This window comes from Stegostoma tigrinum, chromosome 40 (assembly GCF_030684315.1).
Source record: "Stegostoma tigrinum isolate sSteTig4 chromosome 40, sSteTig4.hap1, whole genome shotgun sequence".
Taxonomy (NCBI): domain Eukaryota; kingdom Metazoa; phylum Chordata; class Chondrichthyes; order Orectolobiformes; family Stegostomatidae; genus Stegostoma; species Stegostoma tigrinum.
The window spans coordinates 1,626,651-1,649,229 of record NC_081393.1 but is presented as its reverse complement, the minus strand read 5'-3'; positions in this window follow the sequence as shown (position 1 = coordinate 1,649,229).

The following is a 22,579-nucleotide window of genomic DNA, read 5'->3' as shown; positions in this document are numbered from 1 at the left end:
ACCCTCCGACAGTGTTACACTCCCTCAGCACTGACCGTCCGACAGTGCGGCGCTCCCTCAGCACTGACCCTCTGACAGGGCGGCACTCCCACAGCACTGACCCTCCGACAGTGCGGCACTCCCTCAGCACTGACCGTCTGACAGTGCTACGCTCCCTCAGTACTGACCCTCCGACAGTGCGGCACTCCCTCAGCACTGACCCTCCGACAGTGCGGCACTGCCTCAGTACTGACCCTCCGAAAGTGCGGCACTCCCTCAGTACTGACCCTCCGACAGTGTTACACTCCCTCAGCACTAACCCTCCGACAGTGCGGCGCTCCCTCAGCACTGACCCTCTGACAGTGTGGCACTCCCTCAGTACTGACCCTCCGACAGTGCGGCACTCCGTCAGCACTGACCCTCCGACAGTGCGGCACTCCCTCAGTACTGACCCTCTGACTGTGCGACACTACCTCAGTACTGACCCTCTGACAGTGTTACACTCCCTCAGTACTGACCCTCCGACAGTGCGGCACTCCCTCAGCACTGACCCTCCGACAGTGCGGCACTCCCTCAGCACTGACCCTCCGACAGTGCGGCACTCCCTCAGCACTGATCCTCTGACAGTGCAGCACTCCCTCAGCACTGACCCTCCGACAGTGCGGCACCCCCTCAGCACTGACCCTCCGACAGTGCAGCACTCCCTCAGTACTGACCCTCTGACAGTGCGACGCTCCCTCAGTACTGACCCTCTGACAGTGTTACACTCCGTCAGTACTGACCCTCCGACAGTGCGACGCCCGCTCAGTACTGACCCTCTGACAGTGCGGCACTCCCTCAGCACTGACCCCTCTGACAGTGTGGCACTCCCTCAGCACTGACCCTCCGACAGTGCGGCACTCCCTCAGCACTGACCCTCTGACAGTGCAGCACTCCCACAGTACTGACCCTCTGACAGTGTTACACTCCCTCAGTACTGACCCTCTGACAGTGCGACGCTCCCTCAGTACTGACCCTCTGACAGTGTTACACTCCCTCAGTACTGACCCTCCGACAGTGCGGCACTCCCTCAGTACTGATCCTCCGACAGTGTTACGCTCCCTCAGCACTGACCCTCCGACAGTGCGGCGCTCCCTCAGCACTGACCCTCTGACAGTGCGGCACTCCCACAGCACTGATCCTCCGACAGTGCGGCGCTCCCTCAGCATGACCCTCTGACAGTGCGGCACTCCCTCAGCACTGACCCTCCGACAGTGCGGCACTCCCTCAGTACTGACCCTCTGACAGTGCGGCGCTCCCTCAGCACTGACCCTCTGACAGTGCGGCACTCCCTCAGCACTGACCCTCCGACAGTGCGGCACTCCCTCAGCACTGACCGTCTGACAGTGCTACGCTCCATCAGTACTGACCCTCCGACAGTGCGGCACTCCCTCAGCACTGACCCTCCGACAGTGCGGCACTGCCTCAGTACTGACCCTCCGAAAGTGCGGCACTCCCTCAGTACTGACCCTCCGACAGTGTTACACTCCCTCAGCACTAACCCTCCGACAGTGCGGCGCTCCCTCAGCACTGACCCTCTGACAGTGTGGCACTCCCTCAGTACTGACCCTCCGACAGTGCGGCACTCCCTCAGCACTGACCCTCCGACAGTGCGGCACTCCCTCAGTACTGACCCTCTGACAGTGCGACGCTCCCTCAGTACTGACCCTCTGTCAGTGTTACACTCCCTCAGTACTGACCCTCCGACAGTGCGGCGCTCCCTCAGCACTGACCGTCCGACAGTGCGGCACTCCCTCAGCACTGACCCTCCGACAGTGCGGCACTCCCTCAGCACTGATCCTCTGACAGTGTGGCACTCCCACAGCACTGATCCTCCGACAGTGCGGCGCTCCCTCAGCACTGACCCTCCGACAGTGCGGCACCCCCTCAGCACTGACCCTCCGACAGTGCAGCACTCCCTCAGTACTGACCCTCTGACAGTGCGACGCTCCCTCAGTACTGACCCTCTGACAGTGTTACTCTCCCTCAGTACTGACCCACCGACAGTGCGGCACTCCCTCAGCACTGACCCTCCGACAGTGCGGCACTCCCTCAGCAATGACCCTCTGACAGTGCGGCACTCCCTCAGCACTGACCCTCCGACAGTGCGGCACTCCCTCAGCACTGCCCCTCCGACAGTGCGGCACTCCCTCAGCACTGACCCTCCGACAGTGCGGCACTCCCTCAGCACTGACCCTCTGACAGTGCAGCACTCCCTCAGCACTGCCCCTCCGACAGTGCGGCACTCCCTCAGCACTGACCCTCCGACAGTGCGGCACTCCCTCAGCACTGACCCTCTGACAGTGCGGCACTCCCTCAGCACTGACCCTCCGACAGTGCGGCGCTCCCTCAGCACTGACCCTCTGACAGTGCGGCGCTCCCACAGCACTGATCCTCCGACAGTGCGGCGCTCCCTCAGCATGACCCTCTGACAGTGCGGCACTCCCTCAGCACTGACCCTCCGACAGTGCGGCACCCCCTCAGCACTGACCCTCCGACAGTGCGGCACTCCCTCAGCATTGACCCTCCGACAGTGCGGCGCTCCCTCAGTACTGACCCTCCGACAGTGCGACGCCCGCTGAGTACTGACCCTCCGACAGTGCGGCCCTCCCTCAGCACTGACCCTCTGACAGTGCAGCACTCCCACAGCACTGACCCTCTGACAGTGTTACACTCCCTCAGTACTGACCCTCTGACAGTGCGACGCTCCCTCAGTACTGACCCTCTGACAGTGCGGCACTCCCTCAGTACTGATCCTCCGACAGTGTTACGCTCCCTCAGCACTGACCCTCCGACAGTGCGGCGCTCCCTCAGCACTGACCCTCTGACAGTGCGGCACTCCCACAGCACTGATCCTCCGACAGTGCGGCGCTCCCTCAGCATGACCCTCTGACAGTGCGGCACTCCCTCAGCACTGACCCTCCGACAGTGCGGCACTCCCTCAGTACTGACCCTCTGACAGTGCGGCGCTCCCTCAGCACTGACCCTCTGACAGTGCGGCACTCCCTCAGCACTGACCCTCCGACAGTGCGGCACTCCCTCAGCACTGACCGTCTGACAGTGCTACGCTCCATCAGTACTGACCCTCCGACAGTGCGGCACTCCCTCAGCACTGACCCTCCGACAGTGCGGCACTGCCTCAGTACTGACCCTCCGAAAGTGCGGCACTCCCTCAGTACTGACCCTCCGACAGTGTTACACTCCCTCAGCACTAACCCTCCGACAGTGCGGCGCTCCCTCAGCACTGACCCTCTGACAGTGTGGCACTCCCTCAGTACTGACCCTCTGACAGTGTTACTCTCCCTCAGTACTGACCCACCGACAGTGCGGCACTCCCTCAGCACTGACCCTCCGACAGTGCGGCACTCCCTCAGCAATGACCCTCTGACAGTGCGGCACTCCCTCAGCACTGACCCTCCCACAGTGCGGCACTCCCTCAGCACTGCCCCTCCGACAGTGCGGCACTCCCTCAGCACTGACCCTCCGACAGTGCGGCACTCCCTCAGCACTGACCCTCTGACAGTGCAGCACTCCCTCAGCACTGCCCCTCCGACAGTGTGGCACTCCCTCAGCACTGACCCTCCGACAGTGCGGCACTCCCTCAGCACTGACCCTCTGACAGTGCGGCACTCCCTCAGCACTGACCCTCCGACAGTGCGGCGCTCCCTCAGCACTGACCCTCTGACAGTGCGGCGCTCCCTCAGTACTGACCCTCCGACAGTGCGGCGCTCCCTCAGCACTGACCCTCTGACAGTGCGGCACTCCCTCAGCACTGACCCTCCGACAGTGCGGCACTGTCTCAGTACTGACCCTCCGACAGTGCGGCACTCCCTCAGTACTGACCCTCCGACAGTGTTACACTCCCTCAGCACTGACCGTCCGACAGTGCCCCGCTCCCTCAGCACTGACCCTCTGACAGTGCGGCACTCCCTCAGCACTGACCCTCCGACAGTGCGGCACTCCCTCAGCACTGACCGTCTGACAGTGCTATGCTCCCTCAGTACTGACCCTCCGACAGTGCGGCACTCCCTCAGCACTGACCCTCCGACAGTGCGGCACTGCCTCAGTACTGACCCTCCGAAAGTGCGGCACTCCCTCAGTACTGACCCTCCGACAGTGTTACACTCCCTCAGCACTAACCCTCCGACAGTGCGGCGCTCCCTCAGCACTGACCCTCTGACAGTGTTACACTCCCTCAGTACTGACCCTCCGACAGTGCGACGCTCCCTCAGTACTGACCCTCTGACAGTGTTACACTCCCTCAGTACTGACCCTCCGACAGTGCGGCGCTCCCTCAGCACTGACCCTCCGACAGTGCGGCACTCCCTCAGCACTGACCCTCCGACAGTGTTACACTCCCTCAGCACTAACCCTCCGACAGTGCGGCGCTCCCTCAGCACTGACCCTCTGACAGTGTGGCACTCCCTCAGTACTGACCCTCCGACAGTGCGGCGCTCCCTCAGCACTGACCCTCTGACAGTGTGGCACTCCCTCAGCACTAACCCTCCGACAGTGTTACGCTCCCTCAGCACTGACCCTCCGACAGTGCGGCGCTCCCTCAGCACTGACCTTCTGACAGTGCGGCACTCCCTCAGTACTGACCCTCCAACTCTGACAGTGCGGCACTCCCTCAGCACTGACCCTCCGACAGTGCGGCACTCCCTCAGTACTGACCCTCCGAAAGTGCGGCACTCCCTCAGCACTGACCCTCCGACAGTGTTACACTCCCTCAGCACTGACCCTCCGACAGTGCGGCGCTCCCTCAGCACTGACCCTCTGACAGTGCGGCACTCCCACAGCACTATCCTCCGACAGTGCGGCGCTCCCTCAGCATGACCCTCTGACAGTGCGGCACTCCCTCAGCACTGACCCTCCGACAGTGCGGCACTCCCTCAGTACTGACCCTCTGACAGTGCGGCGCTCCCTCAGTACTGACCCACCGACAGTGCGGCACTCCCTCAGCACTGACCCTCCGACAGTGCGGCACTCCCTCAGCACTGACCCTCTGACAGTGCGACGCTCCCTCAGTACTGACCCTCTGACAGTGTTACACTCCCTCAGTACTGACCCTCCGACAGTGCGGCACTCCCTCAGTACTGATCCTCCGACAGTGCGGCGCTCCCTCAGTACTGACCCTCCGACAGTGTGGCGCTCCCTCAGCACTGACCCTCTGACAGTGTTACACTCCCTCAGCACTGACCCTCCGACAGTGTGACACTCCCTCAGTACTGCCCCTCTGACAGTGCGGCACTCCCTCAGCACTGACCCTCTGACAGTGCGGCGCTCCCTCAGTACTGACCCTCCGACAGTGCGGCGCTCCCTCAGCACTGACCCTCTGACAGTGCGGCTCTCCCTCAGCACTGACCCTCCGACAATGTGGCTCTCCCTCAGCACTGACCCTCCGACAGTGCGGCACTCCCTCAGTACTCACGCTCTGACAGTGTTACACTCCCTCAGCACTGACCCTCCGACAGTGCGGCGCTCCCTCAGCACTGACCCTCCGACAGTGCGGCGCTCCCTCAGCACTGACCCTCTGACAGTGCGGCGCTCCCTCAGTACTGACCCTCCGACAGTGCGGCACTCCCTCAGCACTGACCATCCGACAGTGCGGCGCTCCCTCAGCACTGACCCTCTGACAGTGCGGCGCTCCCTCAGTACTGACCCTCCGACAGTGCGGCGCTCCCTCAGCACTTTCCCTCTGACAGTGCGGCGCTCCCTCAGTACTGACCCTCCGACAGTGCGGCGCTCCCTCAGCACTGACCCTCCGACAGTGCGGCACTCCCTCAGTACTGACCCTCCGACAGTGCGGCGCTCCCTCAGCACTGACCCTCTGGCAGTGCAGCGCTCCCTCAGTACTGACCCTCCGAAAGTGCGGTACTCCCTCAGCATTGACCCTCCGACAGTGTTACACTCCCTCAGCACTGACCCTCCGACAGTGCGGCGCTCCCTCAGCACTGACCCTCTGACAGTGTGGCACTCCCTCAGCACTGACCCTCCGACAGTGCGGCACTCCCTCAGCCCTGACCCTCCGACAGTGCGGCACTCCCTCAGTACTGACCCTCTGACAGTGCGACGCTCCCTCAGTACTGACCCTCTGACAGTGTTACACTCCGTCAGTACTGACCCTCCGACAGTGCGGCACTCCCTCAGTATTGACCCTCCGACAGTGTTACGCTCCCTCAGCACTGACCCTCCGACAGTGCGGCGCTCCCTCAGCACTGACCCTCTGACAGTGCGGCACTCCCTCAGCACTGACCCTCCGACAGTGCGGCACTCCCTCAGTGCTGACCCTCCAACTCTGACAGTGCGGCACTCCCTCAGCACTGACCCTCCGACAGTGCAGCGCTCCCTCAGCACTGACCCTCCGACAGTGCGGCACTCCCTCTGTACTGACCCTCCGACAGTGCGGCGCTCCCTCAGCACTGACCCTCTGACAGTGGAGCGCTCCCTCAGCACTGATCCTCTGACAGCGCAAGGTCCACCTCTGTTTGTAAATTGTTATCCCCCAACCAAAACCAATAAAATAGTTTATCTGAAAGCTGATTCTGGAAGATTTCTGTGCATAAATTGGCCACAATATTTCCTGAACTATAATGGTGACGAAACTCAGAGCATATGCCAGGGGAAGAGGCTACAGAGCGTTTGAACCTTGTGGTCATGGCCTCGTTTATTCAAGGTCTTCAAGGTCCAGTAGCCACAGTGTCTGCACAGTGATTGCTTCATGTTACACTGATATCTCACGTGGATAAAGCTGATGGAAGTAAGTGTTTGTCACATAATTTTTCAGTATGTTTTATATTTGTTTCATTCGCACAGACATTTCACAGAATGTATGCTGTGAAATTTTGGAGCAGTGAGGGCTTGGTGTGATTCTCTCTTGCCAAGATATTTCAAAAGAATCATTCCAAAGTTTTCCAATGGCAAAGGCCTTTTCTTTCCTTGTGGAAAGTGTGAGCCTTGAAACAACAGCAGGAAGTACTTTTGTCGCTTGGGGAGCTTTTCAATTTAAAGAAAAGACTTGGGAAAGCTCTGTGAGCTGGGTATGTTCAAGCATCTGGCAGGAAATTAATTGTGAAAGGCTTTTCTTTGTACATTTACAGATGCTCTTGAATCCCTCCCACTCTGAGACAGCTCCAATCCTCACAGCAGCTGGAGATGGCCCATCTGCTAGATATGCAGCCTGTTGAGTGACAGTGAGGAACCCCAGGCACCCATTGGTTTAATCCAAGCCTTGGCCTCCCCAGTTGGCTGCAAATGCTTCCTGTATCTGGAGAGGAGAACACGAGAGAAGGGTTTGGCAATCAGACAGTAGTTCTGCTGGGTCACTGCTCCATCCCTATGGGCTGAATCGTACAGTGCAGGTCTGGGGATAGGCTTGGAGTGCTCAGACCACTCTCCTAACCACTCCCAAGGGAAAGCTGACTCAATCAGACTGGGTTGTTGGAACGTCATCTCACAGCAGTGGGAATGCTGCCCCTCGGTGGGAAGACATCTGACCCTTGGGAGCTACCAGGCAACCTCCATCAATCCTAGCAGCACCAGAGCTCAGTAGGGGGCGCTGCCAGGACTGTTGGATGAGGCTGCAAGATTATAATGGTGTGCCCAAATGCTAAGTTGTGGGGAAGCCTTTGGAAGCTTGCAGAGGCCTGATAGAGTACTTGGACCAGTTTCTATCAGCCAGTGTGGAAGGTGTGGCAGGGCGCCATTATGGGGTTATGTCTGCTGGGTGTTGATGCCCTCTTCCTTCCTGTCTTTGTTCAGTAAGCCTGTAAAGCAGCCTGCCCACTCTCACCTACCAGCTTATCCCAGCTGCAATATAACATGGGCAGCACTTTATTGTGGTCACCTACCCTGATAATAAGTTTACCTGTTGGTAAATTATCTTTTTTTAAAATTACTGGCAGATGGGCAGTCAAGTTCATGGCACATGTAGCCTGTGTGACGGTGAACTTTGGGATGGACAGCAAGATGGTGGGCAAGAAAGCCGACCTATTTCAGATAGCCTTCCTGCTGAAAACACAGCAGGGCATTAGTCCTGCAAAAGGTGGTGGTGAGCTGCCTTCTTGAACCACTTCCCTAGTTGTGTTGCAGGTACTCCCACAAGGCCCTGAGGAAGGGAATGCCAGGATGTTGATCCAGTGACATTGAAGGGATGGCGTTATATTTCCAAGTCGGGATGATGAGCGGTTTGGAGGGGAAGTTGCAGGTCGAGATGTTCCCATGTATCTGCTACCCTTGTCCTTCTAGGTACGAGAGGTCATGTATTAGGAAGGTGCTGTCAAAGGAGCCTTGGTGAATTTCTGCAGTGCATCTTGTAGCTTGTATGCACTGTTGCTACTGAGCATCAATGGTGGAAGGAGTGGATGCTTATTGAGGTGGTGCCAATCTAGTGGGCTGCTTTGTCCTGGATGGCGTTAAGCTTTTTGAGTGGGGAGTATTCCATCACACCCCTAACCTGGGCCTTGTAAATGGTAGACAGATACTTCCTGAGCACCCAGTTCTGGGTTTCTGGATCTGATGCCTCACAACACAATGGAGGATAACCTCACTGTTCAGCCTGGGGCTTTGTCTTCACAAGGGTTTTAGGGTAGTCAGTCCCAGCAATGCTGTCATTGACAGAACGCACGTATACAGCACGCAGTCTGGCGAGGATCAGGTCAAGTGTGTTTGACCCCTTGTTGATTCCCCCATCACATGTGCTAACCCACTCGAGCAGCTATGGCCTTCAGAACTTAACTAGCTCATTAATTTATGGTGCTACTGAGCCACTCTTGGTGCTGAACATAATGGCTTTTATGACTCAAGCAGGATGCCATCAAAGACTGAAGGACATTGGTGAACCAGCGCGGTTTTTATCATAATTGACAATAGGTTCATGGTTGCTAATCAGACTGGCTTTTGATTCCAGATTTATTAATTGAATTAAAATTTCGCTTTTGCCTTTGATCTCTGGATTAAAAATGCAGTGATATTATCATGTTTTCGCTGCCAGTCCCCTAACCCCAGGAGCTTAGGAGGCAGACAGCGACAGGTGTAGTAAAATAAGGTGGAGCAATTAAAGTTAGAGACACTCAAAGGCAAGAAAGAGAGCAGTGCAGAGATCTCAGAGGGTTTCAGAGATGGAGGAGATTGCAGAGAAGAAAGGGTAAGGTCAGGGAGGGATTTCAGAGCAGTGTAAATCGAATGGGTGGTCATGATGAAACAGTACTGTGTCTGGTTGGACATGACTGGGATGCAGGATAAACGAGCATATGAATTAGGAGGAGGTTGCTGAGCCCCTTAAACCTGCTCCACCACTCAACTAGTTCATGGCTGACTTCTCTGCTTATCAAGCTTACATCTGACTCTGTCTTTAAAAGATTCGAAACATTCTATTTTCACGGCCTTTGAGGAAGAGAGTCAATAAGGCTGTGATCACAGCAAAGGGGTACAGGATAAAACCAGCAGAGAACAATGAAAATGTCCTCGTGGGGAGCTGACTTCTGGCCCTGCAGGATTCTTGCCACTGCCGACATTTACTGATGGCTCAGCATGAGCCCCATGGTTAAAACACATCTCAACTACCATTACTCTTACTCTGGCACTAGGCCCCACATCCCATGGGCAGACTTTCCTGCCCTATCTACTGATAAATAAATAAAGCGAGGGTATGTTGGGAAAGGGAATGGAGGTGGAGTTGGTGCAAGGAATAGAAACTTAGCACCAACTCCAAGTTGCCCCTCAAGTGGTATCCTCACACAATATCAAACGTCCAACAGGGTTAAAACCAGCCCCGTATTACAAATGGTGATCCAAACATGAAGCACATTCAGACATCCTGAGTGGATGAAAAGGGCGATAGAAACGCAACTTCATTTCCTTCCTATCCCCAGGGATTCTCACTTCACTGACAGAGAGGCTGAATTCCTGCTGGCAAAAGTTACGCTGAAGTGATAAGTTAGACGCTTTCAAGAACACAAGGTCTCAATCCTCCCCGTGATACTGATGCACTTAAATCATTGACTGCAGGTACAAACAACCCCAGTGGACAGAGGGACCTGAAAACATACAACTCAGCAACGCAGAACATTGGAGGGACAAAAGCGAGGGAAATGGCCCAATATTTTTCCTTTGGTAAATGTGTTAATCTGAACAGAGGAAGCATATTTCAAATGACAGTTTATAAAATACTATTTCTTTCCCTTAACTAGTGAAAGCCGAGGCACTGATGAAAAGCAAATGTTCTGACATCAATTCTGGGTCTAATTTATTGTCCAGCTGCAATTCCGTAACACTCCATGCTGGGAATTTTTAATTGCCCCCTCCACACCTCTGAACCAGTCCTGGGCTGTGTACAGAGAGACACTCACTTTGAAAACAGGCCCACCCAGAGCACAAATATTTTAGCGCCAGCTCAAATTTTAGTCCAGCAATTTTAGACAGACACTGCCTGGAAGTGAAGCACACATTCGCTTCTGATTATTCAGATTGAATCAGTTTTTGATCTCACTCATTGCACATTAAGGAGAAAGAGAGAGAGAGAGAGAGAGAGAGAGACCACGGTTCAGAAGTTCCAGGGAGAAACACAGAAACAGGAGTGTAAAGGGTAGGCCATTCAGACTCTCATACCTGTTCAACCATCCAAGATCAAATATAATCATCTAGCTCAACACTATTATCCTGTGCCAACCCGCCATCCCTTCATGTCATTCCTATCTAGAATTCTTATTGCTCTCTGTCTTGAAAGCACAGGAAAGTTCACTCAAATTACTTCCATCTCCTAGTGTGAGACACTCCTTCCTCCAGTTAGGGGAAACATCCTTCCTGCCTGGGTCTTTAAGAACTTTTCAGGTTTCAACAAAATTACCTTTCATTCTTCTAAACTCTAAAGAATACAGACCCAGTTTCCTCAATCTCTCCTCAGAAAAGAATCTCATGAATTAATCTGGAGATCTTGAGAGCCGCTGTTGCATTTCGTTTTTGTTAAGAATATCCTTCTTTAGCTAAGGTGACCAGAACTGCACACAATACTCTCCATGCAGTCTGGCCAGCAGTCAGTCCAACGGAAGCACGCCATGTTTGCGCCATACTCAAAATGCACTCATGTTAAAGGTCACGACGCTATTTGTATTCGGAATTGCTTTCTCCACCTGCGAGTAACATTTCAGACACCTATGTACAAGGACACACACGGCGCAAACCTTCCTCATTGAAGAAATACCCGGAACCACTGTCCCTCTGCCAAACATCACACTCAGGCTCAGCATTAAACGTCGCACTCAGGCACAGTGCGCAACATCACACTCAGGCACAGAGTGTAACATCACAGTCAGGCACAGTATGTAATGTCACACTCAGGGACAGTGTGTAACATCACACTCAGGGAGAGTGTGTAACATCACACTGAGGCACAGTGCGTAACATCAAACTCAGGGACAGCATATAACATCACCCTCAGGCACAGTCTGTAACGTCACACACAGGGACAGTGTGCAACATCACACTCAGGGACAGTGTGTAACATCACACTCAGGCACAGTATGTAACATCACAATCAAACACAATGCGTAACATCACACTCAGGCACAGTGTGTAACATCACACTCAGGCACAGTGTGTAACATCACACTCAGGGACAGCATATAACATCACCCTCAGGCACAGTCTGTAACGTCACACACAGGGACAGTGTGCAACATCACACTCAGGGACAGTGTGTAACATCACACTCAGGCACAGTATGTAACATCACAATCAAACACAATGCGTAACATCACACTCAGGCACAGTGTGTAACATCACACTCAGGCACAGTGTGTAACATCACACTCAGGCACAGCATGAAACATCACACTCAGGGAGAGAGTGTAACATCACACTCATGCACAGTGTGTACAATCACACTCAGGAACATGATGGAACATCACACTCAAGCACAGCGTGTAACATCACACTCAGGCACAGTGTGTTACATTACAGTAAGGCACAGTGTGTAACATCACTCTCAGGCACAGTGTGTAACATCACACTCAGGCACAGTGTGTAACATCACACTCAGGCATAGTGGGTCACTTCACACACAGGCACAGCGTGTAATATCACACTGAGGCACAGAATATACCATCACAATCAGGGACAGTGTGTAAGATCACACTCAGGCACAGTATGTAACATCACACTCAGGCACAGCATATAACATCACACATAGGGACAGTGTGGAACATCACACTCAGAGAAAGTGTGTAACTTCATGCTCAGGCACAGTGTGTAACATCACACTCAGGCACAGCATATAACATCACACATACGGACAGTGTGGAACATCACACTCAGAGAGAGTGTGTAACTTCATGCTCAGGCACAGTATGTAACATCACACTCAGGCACAGCATATAACACCACATACAGGGACAGTGTGGAACATCACACTCAGAGAGAGTGTGTAACTTCATGCTCAGGCACAGTATGTAACATCACACTCAGGCACAGCATATAACACCACATACAGGGACAGTGTGGAACATCACACTCAGGCACAGCCTGTAACACCACACTCAGGCACAGTGTGTAACATCACACTCAGGGACAGAGTGTAACATCACTCTCAGGCACAGTGTGTAACATCACACTCAGGAACAGTGTGGAACATCACTCTCAGGCACAGCATGTAACATCACACTCAGGCACAGCGTGTAACATCACACTCAGGCATAGTGGGTCACTTCACACACAGGCACAGCGTGTAATATCACACTGAGGCACAGAATATACCATCACAATCAGGGACAGTGTGTAAGATCACACTCAGGCACAGTATGTAACATCACACTCAGGCACAGCATATAACATCACACATAGGGACAGTGTGGAACATCACACTCAGAGAGAGTGTGTAACTTCATGCTCAGGCACAGTGTGTAACATCACACTCAGGCACAGCATATAACATCACACATAGGGACAGTGTGGAACATCACACTCAGAGAGAGTGTGTAACTTCATGCTCAGGCGCAGTATGTAACATCACACTCAGGCACAGCATATAACACCACATACAGGGACAGTGTGGAACATCACACTCAGAGAGAGTGTGTAACTTCATGCTCAGGCACAGTATGTAACATCACACTCAGGCACAGCATATAACACCACATACAGGGACAGTGTGGAACATCACACTCAGGCACAGCATGTAACATCACACTCAGGCACAGTGTGTAACATCACACTCAGGGACAGAGTGTAACATCACTCTCAGGCACAGTGTGTAACATCACACTCAGGAACAGTGTGGAACATCACTCTCAGGCACAGCATGTAACATCGCACTCAGGCACAGCGTGTAACATCACACTCAGGCATAGTGGGTCACTTCACACACAGGCACAGCGTGTAATATCACACTGAGGCACAGAATATACCATCACAATCAGGGACAGTGTGTAAGATCACACTCAGGCACAGTATGTAACATCACACTCAGGCACAGTGTGCAACATCACACTGAGGGACAGTGTGTAACATGACACTCCGGCACAGTGTGTAACATCACACTCAGGCACAGTGGGTAACATCACACTCAGGCACAGTGTGCAACATCACACTGAGGGACAGTGTGTAACATGACACTCCGGCACAGTGTGTAACATCACACTCAGGCATAATATACAACATCACACTCAGGGACAGTGTGTAACATCACACTCAGGCACAGTATATAAGATCACACTCTGGGACAGTGTGTAACATCACACTCAGGGACAGTGTGTAACATCACACTCAAGCACAGTGTGTAACATCACACTCAGGCACAGAGTGTAACATCACACTCAGGCACAGAATATAACATCTCACTCAGGCACAGTGTGTAACATCGCACACCGGCACAGTGTGTAACATCACACTCAGGGACAGCATGTAACATCACACTCAGGCAAAGCGTGTATCATCAAACTCAGGCACAGTGTGTAACATCACATTCCGGCACAGTGTGTAACATCACACTCAGGGACAGTGTGTAACATCAGAGTCAGGCACAGTGTGTAACATCGCACTCAGGCACAGCATATAACATCACACTCAGGCACAGTATGTAACATCACACTCAGGCACAGTGTGTAACATCAGACTCAGGCACAGTGTGTAACATCACACTCAGGCACAGCATATAACATCACACTCAGGCACAGCATATAACATCACACTCAGGACCAGCATGTAACATCACACTGAGGGACAGTGTGTAACATCACACTCAGGCACAGCATATAACATCACACTCAGGCACAGTATGTAACATCACACTCGGGCACAGTGTGTAACATCACACTCAGGCAGACTATATACCATCACACTCACGGACCGAGCGTAACATCACACTCAGGCACAGTTTACAACATCACACTCAGGCACAGTGTGAAACATCACACTCAGGCATAGTATGTAACATCACACTCAGGGACAGAGCGTAACATCACACTCACGGACAGCGTGTAACATCACACTCAGAGAGAGTGTGTAACTTCATGCTCAGGCACAGTGTGTAACATCACACTCAGGCACAGCATATAACATCACACATACGGACAGTGTGGAACATCACACTCAGAGAGAGTGTGTAACTTCATGCTCAGGCGCAGTATGTAACATCACACTCAGGCACAGCATATAACACCACATACAGGGACAGTGTGGAACATCACACTCAGAGAGAGTGTGTAACTTCATGCTCAGGCGCAGTATGTAACATCACACTCAGGCACAGCATATAACACCACATACAGAGACAGTGTGGAACATCACACTCAGGCACAGCCTGTAACATCACACTCAGGCACAGTGTGTAACATCACACTCAGGGACAGAGTGTAACATCACTCTCAGGCACAGTGTGTAACATCACACTCAGGAACAGTGTGGAACATCACTCTCAGGCACAGCATGTAACATCACACTCAGGCACAGCGTGTAACATCACACTCAGGCATAGTGGGTCACTTCACACACAGGCACAGCGTGTAATATCACACTGAGGCACAGAATATACCATCACAATCAGGGACAGTGTGTAAGATCACACTCAGGCACAGTATGTAACATCACACTCAGGCACAGCATATAACATCACACATAGGGACAGTGTGGAACATCACACTCAGAGAGAGTGTGTAACTTCATGCTCAGGCACAGTGTGTAACATCACACTCAGGCACAGTATGTAACATCACACTCAGGCACAGTGTGTAACATCAGACTCAGGCACAGTAAGTCGCATCACACTCAGGCACAGTGTGAAACATCACACTCAGGCATAGTATGTAACATCACACTCAGGGACAGAGCTTAACATCACACTCACGGACAGCGTGTAACATCACACTCAGAGAGAGTGTGTAACTTCATGCTCAGGCACAGTGTGTAACATCACACTCAGGCACAGCATATAACATCACACATACGGACAGTGTGGAACATCACACTCAGAGAGAGTGTGTAACTTCATGCTCAGGCGCAGTATGTAACATCACACTCAGGCACAGCATATAACACCACATACAGGGACAGTGTGGAACATCACACTCAGAGAGAGTGTGTAACTTCATGCTCAGGCGCAGTATGTAACATCACACTCAGGCACAGCATATAACACCACATACAGAGACAGTGTGGAACATCACACTCAGGCACAGCCTGTAACATCACACTCAGGCACAGTGTGTAACATCACACTCAGGGACAGAGTGTAACATCACTCTCAGGCACAGTGTGTAACATCACACTCAGGAACAGTGTGGAACATCACTCTCAGGCACAGCATGTAACATCACACTCAGGCACAGCGTGTAACATCACACTCAGGCATAGTGGGTCACTTCACACACAGGCACAGCGTGTAATATCACACTGAGGCACAGAATATACCATCACAATCAGGGACAGTGTGTAAGATCACACTCAGGCACAGTATGTAACATCACACTCAGGCACAGCATATAACATCACACATAGGGACAGTGTGGAACATCACACTCAGAGAGAGTGTGTAACTTCATGCTCAGGCACAGTGTGTAACATCACACTCAGGCACAGTATGTAACATCACACTCAGGCACAGTGTGTAACATCAGACTCAGGCACAGTAAGTCGCATCACACTCAGGCACAGTGTGAAACATCACACTCAGGCATAGTATGTAACATCACACTCAGGGACAGAGCTTAACATCACACTCACGGACAACGTGTAACATCACACTCAGGGACAGTGTGAAACATCATAATCAGGTACAGCATATAACATCACGCTAAGGCACAGAGTGTCACATCACACTCAGGGACAGTGTGTAACATCACACTCAGGGACAGCATGTAACATCACACTCAGGCACAGTTTGTTACATCACACTCAGGCACAGCAACTATCACACTCAGGGAGAGTCTGTATGACTACACTCAGGCACAGTGTGGAACATCACATTCAGGCGCAGTGTGGAACATCACACTCAGGCACAGCATGTAACATCACACTCAGGCACAGTGTGGAACATCACACTCAGGCACAGCATGTAACATCACACTCAGGCACAGTGTGGAACATCACATTCAGGCGCAGTGTGGAACATCACACTCAGGCACAGCATGTAACATCACACTCAGGCACAGCATGTAACATCACACTCAGGCACAGTGTGGAACATCACACTCAGGCACAGCATGTAACATCACACTCAGGCACAGTGTGGAACATCACATTCAGGCGCAGTGTGGAACATCACACTCAGGCACAGCATGTAACATCACACTCAGGCACAGTGTGGAACATCACATTCAGGCGCAGTGTGGAACATCACACTCAGGCACAGTGTGTAACATCACACTCAGTGTGGAACATCACACTCAGGCACAGTATATAACATCACACTCAGGCACAGTTTGGAACATCACACTCAGGCACAGCATGTAACATCACACTCAGGCACAGTATATAACATCACACTCAGGCACAGTGTGTAACATCACACTTAGGCACAGCGTGTAACATCACACTCAGGCACAGGATGGAACATCACACTCAGGGACAGTTTGTAACATCACACTCAGGCACAGTGTGTAACATCACACTCCAGCACAGTATGTAACATCACACTCAGGCACAGCATATAACATCACACATAGGGACAGTGTGGAACATCACACTCAGAGAGAGTGTGTAACTTCATGCTCAGGCACAGTGTGTAACATCACACTCAGGCACAGTATGTAACATCACACTCAGGCACAGTGTGTAACATCAGACTCAGGCACAGTAAGTCGCATCACACTCAGGCACAGTGTGAAACATCACACTCAGGCATAGTATGTAACATCACACTCAGGGACAGAGCTTAACATCACACTCACGGACAACGTGTAACATCACACTCAGGGACAGTGTGAAACATCATAATCAGGTACAGCATATAACATCACGCTAAGGCACAGAGTGTCACATCACACTCAGGGACAGTGTGTAACATCACACTCAGGGACAGCATGTAACATCACACTCAGGCACAGTTTGTTACATCACACTCAGGCACAGCAACTATCACACTCAGGGAGAGTCTGTATGACTACACTCAGGCACAGTGTGGAACATCACATTCAGGCGCAGTGTGGAACATCACACTCAGGCACAGCATGTAACATCACACTCAGGCACAGTGTGGAACATCACACTCAGGCACAGCATGTAACATCACACTCAGGCACAGTGTGGAACATCACATTCAGGCGCAGTGTGGAACATCACACTCAGGCACAGCATGTAACATCACACTCAGGCACAGCATGTAACATCACACTCAGGCACAGTGTGGAACATCACACTCAGGCACAGCATGTAACATCACACTCAGGCACAGTGTGGAACATCACATTCAGGCGCAGTGTGGAACATCACACTCAGGCACAGCATGTAACATCACACTCAGGCACAGTGTGGAACATCACATTCAGGCGCAGTGTGGAACATCACACTCAGGCACAGTGTGTAACATCACACTCAGTGTGGAACATCACACTCAGGCACAGTATATAACATCACACTCAGGCACAGTTTGGAACATCACACTCAGGCACAGCATGTAACATCACACTCAGGCACAGTATATAACATCACACTCAGGCACAGTGTGTAACATCACACTTAGGCACAGCGTGTAACATCACACTCAGGCACAGGATGGAACATCACACTCAGGGACAGTTTGTAACATCACACTCAGGCACAGTGTGTAACATCACACTCCAGCACAGTATGTAACATCACACTCAGGCACAGTGTGTAACATCACACTCAGGGACAGAGTGTAACATCACTCTCAGGCACAGTGTGTAACATCACACTCAGGAACAGTGTGGAACATCACTCTCAGGCACAGCATGTAACATCGCACTCAGGCACAGCGTGTAACATCACACTCAGGCATAGTGGGTCACTTCACACACAGGCACAGCGTGTAATATCACACTGAGGCACAGAATATACCATCACAATCAGGGACAGTGTGTAAGATCACACTCAGGCACAGTATGTAACATCACACTCAGGCACAGTGTGCAACATCACACTGAGGGACAGTGTGTAACATGACACTCCGGCACAGTGTGTAACATCACACTCAGGCACAGTGGGTAACATCACACTCAGGCACAGTGTGCAACATCACACTGAGGGACAGTGTGTAACATGACACTCCGGCACAGTGTGTAACATCACACTCAGGCATAATATACAACATCACACTCAGGGACAGTGTGTAACATCACACTCAGGCACAGTATATAAGATCACACTCTGGGACAGTGTGTAACATCACACTCAGGGACAGTGTGTAACATCACACTCAAGCACAGTGTGTAACATCACACTCAGGCACAGAGTGTAACATCACACTCAGGCACAGAATATAACATCTCACTCAGGCACAGTGTGTAACATCGCACACCGGCACAGTGTGTAACATCACACTCAGGGACAGCATGTAACATCACACTCAGGCAAAGCGTGTATCATCAAACTCAGGCACAGTGTGTAACATCACATTCCGGCACAGTGTGTAACATCACACTCAGGGACAGTGTGTAACATCAGAGTCAGGCACAGTGTGTAACATCGCACTCAGGCACAGCATATAACATCACACTCAGGCACAGTATGTAACATCACACTCAGGCACAGTGTGTAACATCAGACTCAGGCACAGTGTGTAACATCACACTCAGGCACAGCATATAACATCACACTCAGGCACAGCATATAACATCACACTCAGGACCAGCATGTAACATCACACTGAGGGACAGTGTGTAACATCACACTCAGGCACAGCATATAACATCACACTCAGGCACAGTATGTAACATCACACTCGGGCACAGTGTGTAACATCACACTCAGGCAGACTATATACCATCACACTCACGGACCGAGCGTAACATCACACTCAGGCACAGTTTACAACATCACACTCAGGCACAGTGTGAAACATCACACTCAGGCATAGTATGTAACATCACACTCAGGGACAGAGCGTAACATCACACTCACGGACAGCGTGTAACATCACACTCAGAGAGAGTGTGTAACTTCATGCTCAGGCACAGTGTGTAACATCACACTCAGGCACAGCATATAACATCACACATACGGACAGTGTGGAACATCACACTCAGAGAGAGTGTGTAACTTCATGCTCAGGCGCAGTATGTAACATCACACTCAGGCACAGCATATAACACCACATACAGGGACAGTGTGGAACATCACACTCAGAGAGAGTGTGTAACTTCATGCTCAGGCGCAGTATGTAACATCACACTCAGGCACAGCATATAACACCACATACAGAGACAGTGTGGAACATCACACTCAGGCACAGCCTGTAACATCACACTCAGGCACAGTGTGTAACATCACACTCAGGGACAGAGTGTAACATCACTCTCAGGCACAGTGTGTAACATCACACTCAGGAACAGTGTGGAACATCACTCTCAGGCACAGCATGTAACATCACACTCAGGCACAGCGTGTAACATCACACTCAGGCATAGTGGGTCACTTCACACACAGGCACAGCGTGTAATATCACACTGAGGCACAGAATATACCATCACAATCAGGGACAGTGTGTAAGATCACACTCAGGCACAGTATGTAACATCACACTCAGGCACAGCATATAACATCACACATAGGGACAGTGTGGAACATCACACTCAGAGAGAGTGTGTAACTTCATGCTCAGGCACAGTGTGTAACATCACACTCAGGCACAGTATGTAACATCACACTCAGGCACAGTGTGTAACATCAGACTCAGGCACAGTAAGTCGCATCACACTCAGGCACAGTGTGAAACATCACACTCAGGCATAGTATGTAACATCACACTCAGGGACAGAGCTTAACATCACACTCACGGACAGCGTGTAACATCACACTCAGAGAGAGTGTGTAACTTCATGCTCAGGCACAGTGTGTAACATCACACTCAGGCACAGCATATAACATCACACATACGGACAGTGTGGAACATCACACTCAGAGAGAGTGTGTAACTTCATGCTCAGGCGCAGTATGTAACATCACACTCAGGCACAGCATATAACACCACATACAGGGACAGTGTGGAACATCACACTCAGAGAGAGTGTGTAACTTCATGCTCAGGCGCAGTATGTAACATCACACTCAGGCACAGCATATAACACCACATACAGAGACAGTGTGGAACATCACACTCAGGCACAGCCTGTAACATCACACTCAGGCACAGTGTGTAACATCACACTCAGGGACAGAGTGTAACATCACTCTCAGGCACAGTGTGTAACATCACACTCAGGAACAGTGTGGAACATCACTCTCAGGCACAGCATGTAACATCACACTCAGGCACAGCGTGTAACATCACACTCAGGCATAGTGGGTCACTTCACACACAGGCACAGCGTGTAATATCACACTGAGGCACAGAATATACCATCACAATCAGGGACAGTGTGTAAGATCACACTCAGGCACAGTATGTAACATCACACTCAGGCACAGCATATAACATCACACATAGGGACAGTGTGGAACATCACACTCAGAGAGAGTGTGTAACTTCATGCTCAGGCACAGTGTGTAACATCACACTCAGGCACAGTATGTAACATCACACTCAGGCACAGTGTGTAACATCAGACTCAGGCACAGTAAGTCGCATCACACTCAGGCACAGTGTGAAACATCACACTCAGGCATAGTATGTAACATCACACTCAGGGACAGAGCTTAACATCACACTCACGGACAACGTGTAACATCACACTCAGGGACAGTGTGAAACATCATAATCAGGTACAGCATATAACATCACGCTAAGGCACAGAGTGTCACATCACACTCAGGGACAGTGTGTAACATCACACTCAGGGACAGCATGTAACATCACACTCAGGCACAGTTTGTTACATCACACTCAGGCACAGCAACTATCACACTCAGGGAGAGTCTGTATGACTACACTCAGGCACAGTGTGGAACATCACATTCAGGCGCAGTGTGGAACATCACACTCAGGCACAGCATGTAACATCACACTCAGGCACAGTGTGGAACATCACACTCAGGCACAGCATGTAACATCACACTCAGGCACAGTGTGGAACATCACATTCAGGCGCAGTGTGGAACATCACACTCAGGCACAGCATGTAACATCACACTCAGGCACAGCATGTAACATCACACTCAGGCACAGTGTGGAACATCACACTCAGGCACAGCATGTAACATCACACTCAGGCACAGTGTGGAACATCACATTCAGGCGCAGTGTGGAACATCACACTCAGGCACAGCATGTAACATCACACTCAGGCACAGTGTGGAACATCACATTCAGGCGCAGTGTGGAACATCACACTCAGGCACAGTGTGTAACATCACACTCAGTGTGGAACATCACACTCAGGCACAGTATATAACATCACACTCAGGCACAGTTTGGAACATCACACTCAGGCACAGCATGTAACATCACACTCAGGCACAGTATATAACATCACACTCAGGCACAGTGTGTAACATCACACTTAGGCACAGCGTGTAACATCACACTCAGGCACAGGATGGAACATCACACTCAGGGACAGTTTGTAACATCACACTCAGGCACAGTGTGTAACATCACACTCCAGCACAGTATGTAACATCACACTCAGGGACAGTGTGTAACATCACACTCAGGGACAGCATATAACAACACACTCAGGCACAGTGTGGAACATCACACTCAGGGACAGTGTGTAACATCACACTCAGGCACAGTATATAACATCACACTCAGGCACAGTGTGGAACATCACACTCAGGCACAGAGTGTAACATCACACTCAGGCACAGTGTGGAACATCACACTCAGGCACAGTGTGGAACATCACACACAGGCACAGCGTGTTACATCACACTCAGGCACAGTGTGTAACATCACACGCAGTCACAGCATATAACGTCACACTCAAGGACAGTGTGTAACATCACACTCTGG